Source organism: Ochlerotatus camptorhynchus, unplaced genomic scaffold (genome assembly GCF_037179485.1).
Source record: "Ochlerotatus camptorhynchus isolate MF236.1 unplaced genomic scaffold, CSIRO-AGI_Acam_v1.1 ptg000639l, whole genome shotgun sequence".
Classification (NCBI taxonomy): domain Eukaryota; kingdom Metazoa; phylum Arthropoda; class Insecta; order Diptera; family Culicidae; genus Ochlerotatus; species Ochlerotatus camptorhynchus.
Window position 1 is genome coordinate 3,307,039 of NW_027041118.1, and position 17,752 is coordinate 3,324,790.

Genomic DNA, 17,752 nt, shown 5'->3' on the forward strand with positions numbered 1-17,752 from the left:
GTCTTAGAGTTAACTCTATGTTAGTACCGTCCCAACGACGCGTTCATCTAGATAAAATTGATAATTAGCATATTTTTAGCGATATGCCCAATCCATTAGATCCATAGGCCAACATAAGAGCCATTTCCCCTACCATAAAACAAAATAAAACGTTCCGATTCGAAATTGTTTTTTTATTACTAACAAATATGTCGTGAAAATAATTAAACACTTTTTTCATCATTGACAATAATACTCCTTTTTGGTTAATTCAGCGAACAGTAATGTTTATTTACTTTGCTCTAAAGAGCCTGAATTTATAAAGAGGCGACATCGTATTCATTTGACAGGTCTTCTGCTCGATTGGAATGACTTTTCCTATGACTTTGACAGACAATCGATTGTTCCAATTTTGACATGTCGTCTCTTGTCTCTTTATAAATTCAGCCTCTTTACTTTGCTCTTTTGGTTCGTTTGGTTCTTCTTGCTTCAGTCTATGCGTATCTCTATTCAACGTCTCTAATACAGGCTTGTTTGAGGTTACTCAAACATGAGTCGGGCATATTAATTTTCATAACTTCTTTTGAAACGTCAAAGCATGATTAATTGGGATTTCTGAATATGAGTAACATTGCCTCAACAATAAATAAATAAAGGCGGATCTCAATTTTGAGATTTCAGCCCATTGATTGACTCAAAAAAAAAAAACAAAATGGAATTGTGAGCACGCCATTACAGCTAAAACGCAACTTTTCGAAATTATGAAACTATGAGTTCTTATAATAATAATATTTTTATGTAAGATATGTAAGACAAGTTTTTTCAGCCCTGGTTGCGAAAATGTAAAAATATGAAGTTTGCCTTTCCATCGTACAAGAAAATTTGAAAATTTCGAAAGAAATCATTCGAAAATGGTGCAAGCCTTGGATGCGGAAACGTACCCTAAATTGAACGTTAATTGTTTGCATTCTGTTTTATTTAAAATAAAATGCTTACTTAAAATGCTTTTCAGTTTTTGGTTTATTAATCCTAATGAGAAAAAAAAAGAAATGAAACGAAATAGTTACCCAGTTGTGTATTTTTGACTCATTTTCCTATAGTTGGGTTTCTTGGGATGAGTAGAAATAACTCATCAACAAATACCTCGACCTTTTTATCAAAATTGAGTTCTGGCTATGTTACTAAATTTAGAGTAGATCCGGTTTTAATGAAATTGAGTGGGTTTTCACTCAATGTTAAGTAGACATGAACGAGCATGCACACAAGTTCTAATTTCAACGCATTGAAGATGCATTTACCGAAAAGGTGTTGCGGATTTTTCATCGGCGTGACATAAATTTATTCGGCGGCGTGAACGATTTTACTGCGGCGGCGCGCCGGCTCAATTTCATCGGCGGCGGCGGCGTATGAAAATCGTCGGCGGCGGCGGCGTGGCGCGGCGGCGCACAGGTCTAGTCTAGTGCTCATTATACCGCTTCCTCTCCTATCTATAGAATACTGTGACTTTTCTCAAATCAAACGTTTGGTTTCTAATCAATAGGTGCTGTTTTGTTTCCTCTGATCTGGACCTAACACCACTGCGATCAGTAATTTGATATATTGTAGCATAGCCCATGTCCTTAGTTTAGTGCATGTCGTATTACCCCATCACTATTGAGAAATGATGAATTATTCATTTTTTTTATAAGTCATTTGCATTAATCGCAAGGACCCGACTCTAATTGAAAGGTCCCGCTATTTATACCCTTCAGAGTGTTGACACACCCTCCAAAGGGTGCGCCCCTTTGTCAGTCAAAATAGGATTCCTTAGCAACAAAATTAAGGAATGACATTGATAGTCTTAACCACTTCAACCTATGGAACAACGAATAGAACTCATTTTTTCCATGTTTCAAGATCATCCTCGGTGGACAAAGTCGAGTCTTGTCACTATCAACAAGGCATAAAAAGTAACAAGGACTAAGATGAGGATGACTGAAAAATCCTGTTCCCCTAGTTTGAAGTAGTAAGGACTAAGAACTATGCGGTACTCGATTATGATAACTGGGTTTGGGGAAAACGTTTATTTTGTGAAAAAAGTGTTAAATTATCACTATGTATTTGTACCTTTTGCATAGTTTTTTTTTTATAAAATAAATTAGAAAAGTATTTATTTCGCCAGATTTTTAGAGTTATTTCCTATCGATTGATGTATTTAGGTTTTAATTTCATCTATAAATGACAAAGTTATAAGCGTCCAAAACCTAACATCTTTTCGTGACGGTCGCAATTAAGCACCTGTACCTTCCCGTGAAACTTAATTTACGTCAAAAAAGTAGCAAACGCTACCCCCGCACATGGTTAAAATTGCGAACAAGTTCCCAGCGGAACTTCTTAACTATTTTTAAGATTCTAAGAAGTTTCGTCGAAACCCGCATTATTCAATCTCCACAAGACTTTATTTGTATCAGTATTTCATGTACTTTGTTTCGTTCACTCAAATTCCTCATTTTCGGGTTGATTTTCGAGGAAAAGCGAGGAACATTTTACGCAGTCTATGAGTGATCTACGTTTTTGTTATGTTGAGTAAAAAACCACTCCATTTTGAGCTGATCTCATCAACATTTTGAAGACCTTGTTTTCCTGAACATATTTGCCCAAGGAAGCAATATCCTATTTGGTTAGGATCTCGTGATATAAATCGAAATATACTACTTCATGGGAGATCCACCCTAAAAAATAGCTTAGCAATCTTAACTTAAAGTGTATCATCTTTCTTTCTACAGGTATTCCACTATACACGCCCATATTCATCAATCCCTTTTATTAAAATTTGAACTGGATTGAGAATAAAAGCCTTAGGATAATTTTCAATAGTTAGTCACTTTTCGGGTTGCTCCGTATCTTCCGGTTCAAAAGCTGCTACCGATGCCCAATATCAAATACTGTTGGATTGACCACGCATGCACGTGCCCTGAATGGTTTTAAAGTTTGGTGAGAATGTTCAAGGTATTTATTTCAGATTTAGCTGTGATTTTTTGCAGATTAATTGTGCGCAGAGAGGTAAAATAATCGCCCAGGTAACCGGCAGATTTCCAAACACCATAACTCAGAGGTCTTTAATTTTAAAAATCACTCGAATCAAAGTTTAAGTATCCATTCATTTGGAAAATTCCCATCGTCGGTCGGCCAACAGGTTATATCCAAGTAATCCGAAGTTTATTTACTTTTTTATTAAATTTTGCCACGTGCTGCACTGCTGCCCGGCGAGAGGGGTTGGTGAGCCGGATAACCTACGGCACGCTCCGGTGATTTGTTGAACAAGGCGACAAAGCGAGATGGAAATTTCAAAAACAACCCACAAACAGTTCTTCGGATATGGGTGCACGCATTGCTGACTTACATGCTACAAAACAATGGGGGAGAAGAAAACAGAAAACTAATAAAGTGAATATGAAGTCAAATTGATTTGTAAACGGAACAATTTGCACTGATAATCTGCAACTGACGGATCGAATCGCTGAGCCATGGTGATGGCATGGGAGTTTTCTATCGCTTGAAGTATTTATTTATTCTAGATTCGATTTTCTGAAACAATACCCTTCCAGCAACAACACAAAGCCAGATTTATATCGAATAACATTGACCACAAAATCAACTTGTTGTCACGATCCAATTACCATCAAATATTTCACCTCCCGCAGAACCTAAAAACCGGTGCTGCTATCCCAACAGGTTCGAACCGCAAACAAGGGACAAGACAGAGGCCAGATTTGTTCGAGTTATCATCCTTCGCTTAGTGGCCTGGCGCGCGGTGGCATATCAATATCTTTGACCCAAAAGTCAATCATGCGATTCAACTTTGCGATGCATGCTCTAATCCGAACGGGAGATTAAAAGAAACAATTTGAAACTGGTTTCCTCCTAGCGATGGCCTTGGCGAGCATAGGAGGTCAACCCGTGAAGTTGATACTTTCTTCGAACGCCACTGGACTTGGGTACCTGCCCATTTTAGCTCATGGAAATGTAGGATGAAAAGTAAAACATTTCCGGAAAATTTGCCTTCAACCTTGGGCTGAAGGCATCGCTGTGCTCTGATCTAAATCTAAAGAAACACATACAGGGACGGAAATTTATTCATGTAAGCGATTCCGGGACGACGACGGTGACAACGGCTCGCGGATTACTGGACGAATTATTTCCGCATATAAATTGACGTTGTGGGGATTTGTGTCTTTGTCGGCCACGTTGCTGTTGTTCCTTTCCGTTGTCGACCTTTACGTTGGATCCTTTAGCTTAGCTGAATGTAAGAAAATTTATGTTGCGATTGTGGCACATTTTACACGAGAGATTTACACGCAGTGAATGCGGTGCTTGGGGAACGTTCATGCAAGCGGTCTTCTCATGCGGTCTTCAGTCTGGGCAGAAATTACATGTGATCTGGTATTTGTTCAAAGTTTTTTAAATATATGCATGACTTTTTGGCGCTAGTTGTCCAAAGCACTATTTTCATTTTCATTTTCCTTAGTGCTTTACTAAATTTATTGCGAGCCATGGTTGGAGCATAGATTTTGCCATACATCTACGCAAACCATGGACATTTATTTCAAATTTAAATTAGACTCCAGGGTAAAAAACTGGAGCCATAACTGTCACACTTACCCTAGAAAAAAAGTTCACAGCTGAAAATATTCCGGATTAATTTCTGTTCAATTAATTATTAAATGGTCTATATTTACTAACGATGAACAATCTGTAGCAGCTATTGAAAAAAAAGGATTTTTTTAGACAAGGTGTAGAAAACTCATGTGACCCTGGTGACAAAAATAGATTTAAAATAAACGTCCTAAAAATATTCCTAAGCTAAGGTATTTCCCAGCGATCTGTTGAATCTTTAAGAGCTTTCCATATCATCTAATCTAAGATTTATAAGAAATTTTAAGAATTCCTAAAACCACTGGTCTCAACTTTGTGTTCTAGTTGCACTTCCACATTTATTGATTGAGAGCTTTCGATGTCTGTACCATTTTTGCATTAGTATAATTGTTTGACAAGTAAAATCAATCATAACTATATTTCCAGGGAAGTCGAGAAATTTTCCAACCCAGAAAATTTCTAGACCGAACCGGGAATCGAACCCAGCCATCTCCAGCATAGTTTTGTTTTGTAGCTGCGCCTTTACCGACTGAGCTAAGGGAGGCCCCACTGGCGTTTAGAAAGTTTTTACCGACGAGTATCGCAAATATCAGGAGTTCTGAAATTTACCAGATATCTAAGAGCTCACGATTTTCCGAAAGAAATTAAGAAAAACTTATAAAATGAATGGAAAATCAGGTTCTGAATTCTAATTTCTCTTCCTATAAGCAGCGAATACACTTCAGGATATCTTAACGTGACTTTTCAAGAAAATGCTGGACGGGAAACATGTCAAACTCCGAGGAATTTTTAAAACTCATGTAGGTCTGACAAACTCAAAAATTGCAAGAACTTTCTTATTCTGATGAACTACCGAAGAACTCCATGAAAGTGCTATAAAACAACAGAAAAATGTGGAGCTTTCGAAAAAAAAACTATCAAAACATTGAACACCGGGAGTTTTGAAAGTTTTGCATGATCTAACTGATTCTGATCTAAGGCTCTTCATCCAGTGTTCACCAGGTTGTCGACAGAAGCAGACCACTCTCGACGTCTGTTACTCCTCATTGTTCTTCATCAGCGACTTTGGAAAGCAACCGTTACGTGATGAATGTGTGAGTGCTGACCACATTTTGCGAACCGCTCTGCACCCGTTGGCGATACTGCCATACAATGAAACCACTGGAAGCGGCTCCTGTTCGGATGGAGGAGGCTTTTTGGATAGCGGAAGATGAAGTGTTTATCGTGTTGTACCTTTTGACTATAGTTTTAAGATGTTTTGTATAGGGAACAAGAACCGTCGGCTCTATAAAGTTTATTCGATTGAGCCGTATCAAATAAACTAATAAACAGTTCTTAAAGACACAATAATTATAACGTTCTTAAAGATACAATAATTATAACGAAGATACTTGCAGCTCTGGGTATATTTGCGGTATCGTTAGTAGAGACGAACCAGCTAAAGGCTGAATAGAAGTGCTACTAGTGTACTAGTATCGTTAGCTCCTTCTAGAATTGTCAGTTTCTTATTATTTGAATATCGAACTTCCGATAACTGTTGAAACTTGTACAATGTTGGAAGTTAGGGTGATCCGGTTTTAACAGAGTTGTTGTTTGCCTTTAAGTTTTTTGGCTTTACAATTAATCAGTTTGGAAAAATGAAAAATCCACCGGAGTATAATCCCAACAACATGGTGGCCCAGGAATCGGGTACTACCCAAGGGGTAAGTCACTCAGCACGTTGTGCCGAAATTAGATTCGATACAGCTTGGACACATTCATCGGCACACCTTCGGCACAATCTCGTACACGGAGAAAAAATACTACCCAAAATTTGAGTTCTTTTTACTTAATATTGAGTTCGGCTCTCACTTGCACTCTTTATTGTTGTCAAAAAAGGAACGAGAGATTCGACCAAACGATATAGTTCGATATATATGGCATATTTTCAAATTCAGGAGGATTAAACTTAATTCTGGGTAGAACATACTTAAGAGTAGGTAATTTTTTTTGCTGGTGTTAAATGGAAACTACTACATGCGATTTACTCAAATTTAGGTGATTGGGCTGAACCACGGAATTGAGGGAAAGGTACTTAATTTTGGGTAGTTTTTCATCTCCGTGTAGGCATTGGATTGTCCAAAATAAAATGGGAGCACTGCTGGGCAACTGTCATTGAAGTTTTTCACAACATTACGTGCTGTTTAACTGTATATTCAGGAAAATCCTCTAATTGAATATACCAGAGGAACTAAGATCAGTGGTTCACTTTTAGATCTAAATACGAAATTTAGGTTCTAGAGTGGGCTCAAGAGAAAGAGGCAGTTAATCGGATCCCATTAGTACCCTTAATTCAAATAATGCTGCAACTCACACAAATCAAACTACAGAAGTCTATTCATCATCCTCTATGTTCGGTCTCCAACAATGTTCTCCACGGGTTCCAAACCTTTCCAGCCGCTGATAGACCCTTGCTTTTCCCATCACGAAAGGCTAGGTCTCTTGTCTGCCTTTGAGGGCATTATAAAACTCTAAAACATAGGACTTTTATTATCCTATGAACACAAAACACCAAAATTTCGTACACCCGCCACTTCCCGCGTCATCCTCAATCCTTGCGATTTCAAACCAAAACATTCAAGGTGTCAGAAATACCGGGTTGCCGGGATGGGTATTTTACAAACAATCGCAGCTTGTTCTATGACTGGCACAATTGGCACACCTGCGCCAGTCAACAGACTGACTTTGATTCAATCTTCTGCCAAGAAGGAAGGTTGCTGAAGCCACCACTGTAGCCTACAGTTTTTATGCTATGTTTATATGTGCATTGACGACACGTATTCGTTAAAAAAATTTATGTGAATAATCATTAAAGAAACTTTAACTTTTCATAATTAACTTGCCTAGTTTAAAAAAAATAATATAATAAATATTTAAATCCTACACGTACGCGCTTGTTGAACATTTATCACGATTATTTTGCCACGCAACAAATCAAACTGCTGTCTTAGATTGGCTGATAATCGAGCCAAAGGACCAACCACTTTGGCTTCAAGCAAAATATTGGTAGATGACGTTTCTGCCACCGGAGTGCTTTGATTGCTTGTGGCATTTTTGGCAACTCGGTTAATCTGACAGTTCAAATGTTTTGTTTTGAAGGCGACACAACAAGCAGTGGAATCCGAACCAAGACGATGATCTAGAGGAACCCCATGTGACTACTTTCTCACCCCAATGGGTCTGGGTTCAATCCCAGCCGAGGTCGGTGGGATTTTTTTGAGACATAAAAATCTCTGGTCACGTCTTCCTTTGGAAGGGAAGTAAAGCCGTTGGTCCCGGCCCATGTGTGTTGAAAGGGTGCGATATCCTTCGCAGGTGTGGAAGCTGCCCTCCTGCACATTCGATTGCCGTCAATGGATGGCAATCGATGTCCGTCGGTGATTGGTACTAGATTGCGGAACAGAGATCGACGTTCAATAAAGAAATGAAGAAGAAGAAGAAGAATAAGAAGAAGAAGAGGCACCCCAGGCGATCGAGTTCCTTCCGACCGCTGTTTGACAAAGAACATTCAACATTGTCTATCTTTACCTTCTAACACCCGTTAACAAATGCTTGAATCTGATCAGAGCCAAAAACAATATAGCTGACAGTCCTTCGAAGGAAAAACTCTACTCATCGGAGGACATCAATTCAGCCTTGATGAAGAACTCATTCAGTGAGGACTATTCGGCTCCGTTGAGTGCTCCTCCGACGGTCTCAACTGCCCGCTATGTCAAACCATACGATCTGTCGAAGACAATAGTCACGTCAACGCCAGATCAACATAAACGACACTCGGCCGTTGGAACGCTTCCGATTCCGTGTGGACCACGCAGGTTGATTTATTCGGATGGGAAGTATCGATACGGTAGTATGCGTGATAATGTTTGCACCATCGTACAAATAAGGCTCCCGTTTCACCTGTGCAAACCAATACCTTGGTTTTCTTTGCATGCACGTAACCTATATCTCATACCGTAGTAGGCTGTGTATAAAAGAATATGATTTACTTAGTTTGACAGTTGAACCATGACGAAGTGGCAGCGTATTCGTGATTTGTCCCACGCGCAAATGTCGCAAAAAGACATTTCAATCGCCGTGGGAGTGTCCTGGTGGACCGTCAAAAGGGTTTTAGACCGAGAAATGAAAGGACAACTATCCGCGAAGGTGGCCACAGGTCATCCGAGGTCAGCTCGGGTTCCGAGGGTTATCGCTGCTATTAAAAGGAAGATTCGGGTGAATCCTTTGCGTTCAATAAGGAAAATGGCAAAGGAACACGGGATCAGTGACTTAACGGCACGGAAGATCGTAAAGGAAGATTGCGGGGTGAAGTCAAGGGCACGGAAAAAAACTCACATGATTACCAACCGCATCCGGGAGCTACGAGTCGAACGATGCAAGAAAATATTAAACTTCCTTAAGCGAAAAAATCCGGTAAAAAATGTTCACCGACGAGAGCATGTTTACCGTCGATCCCGTATCAAATTCCAAAACCGACCGGTATATTAGTTCTCTTCCAGTAAAAGACGTGGCCGACGAGCACAAGAACATGTATCTGACCTAGCATCCTGCTAGCGTTATGGTGTTTGGATTGGTGGCTTCCGATGGCAAAAAAATTTATTTATTTATTTCGTCAACCAACGTAGACTAGTACAACTAATACAGTTTTTTTTCTTAAATATATATTTATATAAAAAAAAGTAGTGTCAGCTTTCTTGTCTTTTCTTTTATGAGTTGTTATTTCTTATGGAATAAAAATATTGCTTTAGTTTATGCCGAGACATTGTAAAGTCAATGGTTTCGCAGTGTTTATTGTAAGAGGCCATCATGCGGTTTAATGGCCCATATTTTGCATAATTTGTGCGATGATGTTTTATGGCTAATAAATTTCGTTTTCGGAGTTGCCGAGTGGGTGCATGGAAATTTAATTTTGATAAAAGTTCTGTTGAGTCAATTCGCTGCGAAACGATATCATTTACAAATGAAACCATTGCATATTCACGACGCTATTTTAATGTTTGTATGTTTATAAGCATGCAGCATGCTTCATATGATGGTCCCAGTGTTCATTCCAGAAGGCGACAAGGTCAACACGGAGGTCTACATCGGGATTTTAAGTAAGTATGTTCTTCCGTGGATCAAAGAACAGTACGGTCTGGCCACACCTCGAACCGCACTCAGAAGTGGTTGCAGGAGCATCTTCCGTTCTGGGCGAAGGATATGTGGCCGCCATCCAGCCCCGATCTTAATTCGCTGGATTACTCAATATGGCGCGTCATGAAGGCCAAGGCCTGTTCTAAATGCCACCCGAGTACAGCAAGCCTCAGACAAACATTGACCCGTACCTGGAGAGAAATGGATCCAGACTACATTATTAGAACCTGCCGTGTATTCCGGAAGCCTGTAGAGGCCGTAATTGCAGCAAGTGGAAACTCGATCGATGATTAACATCGTTTAAGACTCTGAGAAACATCCCCCTTTGAATAAATAAAAAAACTCGAAAACGAAATTTTTAAGAATTTTTTTTTAAGTTGCTCAATGGTGCAAACATTATCACGCATACGGTACTTTACACAATTTCGAATCAGACGCTTCCCTACGGGAGGCAGATCTACTGCATCTGGGTAAGCCGGGATCCGGATTAATCGTACAACAACCTGGAGGATGAGGATAAGCATCAAAATCTGACGCTGACGTTCAACAACGTGACTAGTACGGTGGACTCGAATCGGCCCAGTTCCGTCTCCCGTATTGCGATGAAGATGTGATCCACGGAGAGTACAGCAAATATTAAACGCTGGTGCGGCACATCGAAAAGGGCATGTATGGGGATCTGAAGGTAAGCTACCGGAAATCGGATAGGTTGCTGGTGATATCGAAGTTCATATTGAAGGAGAAACTCGTGTTGCAGTTTATGATTAAGACCGAGGAGAAACTGGAAATTCAGATGGAAGTGTACCGGACGTAAAGCATCCGAACATTATTGGTTCGAGAACGACAAGTTCTTCCAGTTTGGGAAGGAAATCTAATCGGTTCCGGAAAGGATCTGGTCGAATTTATCAATCGAAGACCCGTGATGACGGAGTAGCTGGGTTGTTGGATCTTTCGACAGATTGCTAATGCGGTTGCTTTCCTGCATTAGTTGAAATATTCTGCACCGGGACATCAAAGACGAGAACGTTATCGTCAAAATTTCCATATGAATCTGAAGGACAACTTTTTTTCTACCTACTACGGCACGACCGGGTTCTGCAGTCCGGAAGTGTTGGCAGGCAACCGCTACTGCAACCCGGATCTGGAAAATGTGGGCTCTCGGTGTAACACTGTACGTGTTGATGTTCTTCGAGAACCGAAGAATTGGAGTACGTGTTGCTTTCGCTGTTGGACAAGAATCTCAAAACTTGGATCACCATCCAGGAGCTACTAGAGACGGAATGGATGGTGCAGGAAATCAATTCGTCATAGCTGGATTTTGCCAAAATCGTCCCAATCCGATGAAGTACTACGTAGATACGAATACCTGCTCCAGCCAGACGGGACTGTCCACGTCGCCGCACAGCCTTTCGATGATTAATGTCGATGGTGAAGATGACGATGAGCATGCCCACTTGGATGATTCGTTCATGGATCCCGACGAGATGCTGGACGACGATATTTGTCGTCTGTCGCAGGATTATGAGATTGGTCTAGATGACGATATCTCCGGCCGAGAGATGAATATTCTTTCCAACGGTCTCACCAGTCTGTCTCTGAGGGAACCGGACGGAACGTCCATCAGTCTGGTCGATGGCGATCGGATTGAACAATAATCAACAACAGTAGCTTTATTACTACTAACTAGAAGATAATTGTGACACAGAAGGAACACTTCCGTCCTGTAGCAGCAGATGCGTTGGTGGCGCCACCAGTCCATACAATTCGCCGAGCAATGGTAACCGTCAGAGGCGGCAGCAGTCACAACAGCGACGAAAGCGTGCTTTGGAAATGAACCATCCGGTCGTCGTCGTGATGTCGTGGCATCTTCTGTTGTTGCGGACAATGGCAGTAAGGGTGAGTTGGAGGTTGCGGTGAAATGAACTCAGGCGGATACCATAAATTGTTAGTGTCAACAATCAAATTATGACACATCCGCACTGCGCAGGCGCAGAATCATTGCAGTGATTCCAGTTAATTTAGAGATCATAAAAATTATGTACCATGGGTGTTAAACACTGCCAATAAGTGTGCCTAAATAGGTGTTACATATGTGTTTTTGGCACACTGTGCTGAGTGACCTACCCCTTGAAATTAATCCTATGAGTAATTGAAGTATCGAGGAGGCTTCAGGTCTGATTTCTTCTAGCAATTTTGGGAAAGACAATTTCATGGTCATTTCAACGACATTCATTTTACCGCTTTGAGACCATTTTGGGCGATTAAATGGCTAAATATCGGCGTTTTTAATATTCTTCAGGTTATTATTAGGAGCTGTTCATTATCTACGTAGACGGATTTTTTTTAGGATTATTGACCCCCCCCCCCTGCGTAGAAAATTTTCCATACAATGTTTTTAAAAAGCTTATGGGCCGTGAATAATTGTCAACCCCCTCCCCTCCTAAAATGTCTACGTAGTTTATTAACAGCCTCTTAGGCCGACAACATAGTAGAAGCGATTCGATGCGATAGCAATTGGCGAACCAAAATGAAGCGGCAAGCAAAGCAACCTATGACATCCCAAGTAAAATTGCAGGTTTTATCGCGGTTTTATAGCATTCTACAAGTCTAAATCATGGTCTACAGAACCCTCATAAAACCAGAATTGTTACTTGTGATAGTGAAAGCGTTTTTGAAAACATTGCAGTCGCCCGTGAAGTGCAAAATATTTGTTCAAATTTGTTTCAATTGTAAAAATTCATGTATGGGACACAGTGTTCACTCGGTTGTCGACAAAACCAGGCCACTCTCGATGTGTGCCACGCGATCGTCTGTTTTATCGGCAGCAACCATTGTGTGGTCCTCCTCATTGTTCTTCATCAGCAGTTCTTTCGGTCGATGTGTCGTCGACTTTGGAAAGCAACCGTTTCGTGATGAATGTGTGAGTGCTGACCACGTTTTGGTTCCATTGCTGTAATGGAAGCGCTCTGCCCCTCGATGGCGTAACTGCCATACAATGAAACCACTGGAAGCGGCTCCAGTTTTGATGAAGGAGGCTTTTTGGATAGCGGAAGATAAAGTGTTTATTGTGTTATACCTTTTGACTATAGTTTAAAGATGTATTGTATAGTGACCGAGAATCCTCAGCTCTGTAAAGTTAATTCGTTAGAACCTTATCAAATAAATCACATAAAAACAATTTTTGAAATTTCATCAGTGTATCGTTATTGCTTTCCATTTCTTACATAGCGGCATCATTCGGTTCGTTGATCGCTTGTCATTTTGTCATTTGGAGATATGTTTGATTCCTTGGGCTATTTAGAAGAATTTTGTGATTATTTTGACGTTTTTATGGATAATATATTTTTGGACTTAAATGTCAAAATCTCTGTAAAAGGCTTAAAATGTCCTATTAAAATCTCATGTAAATTTGACACTTTTAGGTCCATTTGGGTCATTTTAACGATTCAATTTTAAAACTGATTTTGGCTGTTTGAACGCAGTGTTGGTGTCAAGTTCATTTCGTTACAGAATTTTTTAAAGCAATTTTAACGTTTCAGGGCTGTTTCGTGGCAATTTTCGCGGTACTTGTAATATTAGTTAATTTTAATGGTAATGGTTATGGCAGTCAGTAAAGTCCATGGATGGTTTTTGTTATTGTTGGTCAACTTTACGTGGAATATATCGCAAATTTGTTATCATTAATTTACAGACAACCTATTCGCGATACATTCCACATAAAGTTGATCGATGTTACAAAAACATCCCTGGACCTTGCTGACTACCATAACCATTATCATTAAAGTTCTGAAATCATAAATAAAAAGATTTTAATATAATTCCTTTTCCGAAAATGTATGGACAAAACAAGAATTTGGACAGGTAATGGTTCTTAACAACCCATTATTTGTAAGGTTCACTTTAAAAAAAAAACATAATACATAAGCAGTTTCGGCTTGGCAGTCTGGCAATCACTCAATCAGAACAAATTAATTTTGTAATTTGTCCCTACGTTTCGGCTCTGATTAGGGCCGAAACGTAGGGACAAATTACAAAATTAATTTGTTCTGATTGAGTGATTGCCAGACTGCCAAGCCGAAACTGTTTATTGTAAAACCTCACAGTCGAACACTCCAACACAATATAATACATAAGGTTAAAACTTTATCACACAAACGTTCATGTAAAGTTCCATAACCATATCTGTTAAAGTTTAGTAAGGATTATACACAATTTTTAATCATTTTTGGTAAGATCAAGCAATCCCAAGTAACAATTTTGGTTTTATGAGGGTTCTGTAGACCATGATTTAGACTTGTAGAGTGCTATAAAACCTCGATAAAACCTGCAATGTTACTTGGGAATGGTTCGCATTTATGCGGGTGGCAAATAAGTGGGGAAACTCCACGCCAATATTCTGATGAATGTGGGCGTCTTAGTGGAATACCTGTATAAAGACAGAGAGAGAGAGAGAGAAAGATTAGTAATTTCCATTTAATCCCGTTTCGAAGATGTACTGTAATTCCTTAACCTTTCCTGTATCGCTGAGTGGAAGAATCTGCATCCGATGAATCATGTGGTGGAAGGCGGCCATTTTCTGCTGGAACGAATGGTTGGAAGTGTAGGGGATAACTCTTTTGGTTGTCCTCCATATGCTTCTCAGCTGCGTCCAATTGAAAATGTTTTGAGCAAACACAACACAAATATCTACTCCAATTACTTTGCACTTAAAACGTGGAAAGATTGATCGAAAAGGCAAAGAAAGGGCGTCCGTAGCAAACTTTTTTCCATCACTATGGCTAAGGTCCCAGTCTGGGGCCCCCTGCTAGCTGTCTCAAAATTACCAGGAAACGCTATTTTTTCTAGCAACAATAAGCACTGATTTACAAACGAAAGTAATCGATTGAATCTATTTTACATAGAATAAGTGTACCAGTTTTGGCACTTGTGGTGCAGTTTTTGGCCCTAGGGACTAAGTCAAATATGAAATAAATTTTAATGGCTTTATTTGCGTAGATTTTTGCCAAAACATATGCACATTGAAACAAATCTAGAAAGAATGTTTGAAAGTAAAATTTAAGATAAGGCCAATCGACCACCACTAAATTTCGACTTTTTATAAATGTCAACAGAATATTTCATGATGTACATATTATGACACTCATAAGTTGACTTACTAATAGCACAGTGAACAAAATTATTCATACAAAAAGTTAGTTTTATTACACCTATGCAACGCAAACATAAAATCTTCGAACGGTTTGCATTCAATTAGATTCAGTAATCGCAATTTACGTAATGAATCGAATGGAATTCAACCAGGTCAAGGAGACTATGGAATATTAAATCTGAAAATATGCAATATTTTAATTAATATAATGTTAATGGTTAAGGCCCAAGCGCAATGACAATGCCCCATTACCCGATGTCAATCATACAAGGTCTGCAACAGCAGGCAGCTTGATTCTAACACCAATGTTGTAAACATTGCTGTGCAAGCGAATGACGACGTCACGTCAGCACAACATTCCATACTGCGAACAGCAGACGTGACATCACAGCCAACAGCTGTTTCATGTGAAAAGACAAACACTGCGGTGAAATATGAAAAACCACATTCCACATTCAACTATGTAATACCAATAAGTCAGTTGGAACAGACCTTGTATGATTGACATCGCGCATTACTCTGACAATTTACAATTCACCTTCACTCTATATCTCTTTACTCTTATGGTTAAATCCCATCAGCAACGTCAGTCTGTGCGTGAATCCTTGTGAAAATTTCCTTAGCTTTTCACTCCTATGAGAATCGGATAAGATACTATCAAGCATTGTGTGAAAAGATGGCCGCTCGCTGGTACTAAGGAGGAGTGAAGAGCTTAGCTTAGCTGAGCTTAGACTGACTGCACATATCAATGGTTGCTACTCCGTGATTGATCAGAATCAGTGAAATTGTACAATGAATCAACTGAATGGGGTTGGGAGTGACCGTCCATTCTCATTGTACAAGTTTCAGTGACTCCATATTTTGTAGATCAATAACGGCGCCGGCCACGTCCTTGCAAACAGGTGGGAGTAGGGAAGGAATATTAGACTGACCACGACTGCCAACACCAAAGAGCTGAAAACCAATTCAAACAAATCAAATCAACAGACGAAACCAGGTTGAAAGCTGTAAGAGTGAATCATTACAGTATAAATCTAATGATTATCCGTTATCGTAGAGCTAGAAGAAAACTTAAATAATTTAAATCAATAGATGCAGTCTGAATGCAGGCTGAAAAAAGAGAATAATTATACAGCAATGACCCCATTTTGTCAGCTAGCAAAGAATGTGTATTTTAAACATCCATCTTGAAGGAGGAAGATATGAAATCACAATCATGTGGAGTTACTGAAAAATAACAGTCTGATGCGCGGAGAGGCTGACAGGATTGGATCATAACTGTAATTTGAATATTAGGAAGATTGCTCATCATCAAACTATTCTTGTACTAACCTGGAAGAATGCTTGTGAATAATTGCTATACAGATATATTAAATTGATAAACTAAATGGTTCAAACAACAACTCCAGCCGGTAGAAAAGCTGAAAATAGGGAATCTTTACAATGTGGATCCTACGCTATTCCACTATCGATGGGTTGAAAGTATTCAGCCTAGATCAATAGATTTAGCTATTTGAACCAAAGCCGGAAAAGAAAGAAAAAAATCTACGAATCTCTTCCATCGTAGTAAAGATGTACCACGTACCAAGCCATATGTTCGTCATATAAACGTTACGTAAACTTTTTCTGTGAATTTCTCGAGAATGAAAAACCACTCAAATCAACTACACGTAAACTGTGGAGAAGGAGAGTCCCCCTATCCGATGGAATTGGTGGCTTACATTGATTGACTTTGTACTACAAGAAATATACAAAAGAAGCCATTGTTTACGTTTGCTATATTGGTCCTTATGAACGAACAGTGTCGATATCACGACAATTTTGTTTTCACAGATCGATGGCCAACTATACCAGTTATACCAGTGAGGCAACACACAAAAGAGGCCAGCTTTTAGAAAGTTATTTTGCATGCAGTTCCACATAGGGGAATTTACGTATTCTCGGCAACCTAAGCAGCGACCTTCTTTCTATAGCCTTTTTCTCTATGGAACGCACACATATGCAGTATTGGTTTGTTTACAAACGTTTGCTGCCAGCTGCTCTAACAATTTCAGTCGAAAGAATTGTCAAAAACTGTTTTGAAACGCTTTTACAAAGCTCCAATCTTCTCTAGTGAGAGCGAGTATTGTCGGCAACCAGTTTTTCTTCGGCAACCGTTCCATTTGAACTGCATGTAAATCTGCTGTTCTATTATCGGCAACTCGAAATCAGATACAATTTGTAGTGCGTGTGTTTCATTTCAAGAAAACCCTGCTAGATTGCTTTTTCTCAGTGGTAAAAATATAGTCAAATTGAAGCTGAAAGCATAAAGAATCGTTTTCGTAAGAAAATCCAGTGAAAATAGTGTTTCAATTTGGGTTGCCGAAAATAGTCTGTCATGCCGAAGCCGTCATTTCCCCTATGTTATGTGACGTAGCCCACTTAAACATAGCCCAACGAGTGAAATTTGACTGTACCTGCATCTTCATGTTTGCACACTGCTTAGGAATGTGCTAAGTATCTACCAAATAAAATTAATGAATTAACCTGAAAAGTTAAGGAAACTTGGGTTTCGGGAGATCTTGAATTTTAAAACTGTGAGCCTCCGAGAGTTTCACTTCCAGACCACCAAGCTAAGCCGAGCCCTTTACTAGAACTGTCAAAACAAAGCGGAGTTACAATTTGTGATAACAGGAAGAAGGACATTGTCATTCATTTGTCCTCTAAGCTCTAGATCGCATATCGAATTCAGACAAAAATTTAAAAAATTACTCGCTTACGCATCTACTCTTTAAACTGAACTTGAATATCGCAAAACATGAAACCCGGTCGTACCCT

The 17,752-nt window shown here is 39.5% G+C and overlaps 1 protein-coding gene and 1 pseudogene across 5 annotated transcripts in view; both read left to right on the plus strand.

Annotated features, from left to right (window-relative positions):
• The window catches only part of otp (orthopedia), a 175,720-nt gene that overhangs the window by 86,439 nt on the left and 71,529 nt on the right, over positions 1 to 17,752 (plus strand). The window lies entirely within an intron of this gene.
• On the plus strand, positions 8,078 to 11,462 carry LOC135714311 (uncharacterized; annotated as a pseudogene).